The sequence below is a fragment of the Cebus imitator genome, unplaced genomic scaffold (assembly GCF_001604975.1).
Source record: "Cebus imitator isolate Cc_AM_T3 unplaced genomic scaffold, Cebus_imitator-1.0 Scaffold107, whole genome shotgun sequence".
Lineage (NCBI taxonomy): Eukaryota > Metazoa > Chordata > Mammalia > Primates > Cebidae > Cebus > Cebus imitator.
In genome coordinates this window covers 4,593,365-4,594,005 of record NW_016107422.1, presented here as the reverse complement: position 1 = coordinate 4,594,005, position 641 = coordinate 4,593,365, and positions in this window count along the sequence as shown.

Below are 641 nucleotides of genomic sequence, written 5' to 3'. Positions count from 1 at the left end.
TTGCCCAGGCTGGAGTGCAGTGGCACGGTCTTGGCTCACTGTAACCTCCATCTCCTGGATTCAAGCGATTCTCCTGCTGCAGCCTTCCAAGTAGCTGGGATTACAGGTGCGTGCCACCATGCCCAGCTAATTTTTTGTATTTTTAGTAGAGACAGGGCTTCACCATGTTGGCCAGGCTGGTCTCGAACTCCTGACCTCAAGTGATCCACCTGCCCTGGCCTCCCAAAGTGCTGGGATTATAGGCGTGAGCTACTGCGCCTGACCACAATAAAGTATATGTATTATGTGTGTTTTATAAGGCTCTGAGAATTTTATCTGGGATTAAATAAATGTCAGTACCTACATCAATACTTCAATTATAGGGCTTTTGGATTTTGAAACCCTCAAGTATCCAGAACAATGAAAATCAGAAATGTGAACAGCCAGATATGTGAGGTTCTATTTATACCCATACTTGCTTAATAGACATCTTGTTTGTTCTGGCAGTATCTCTAGGGACGAGCAAATGGCAACCTTTACATTTGAGCAAACTACAAACAGACAAGAGTTAACTTAGAAGGCTGATCGCTATGAGGATTTTTACATATGATGTTAAATGGGTTAATGAGATTGATGTTGTATCCAGGTTTTTTTTTTTTTTT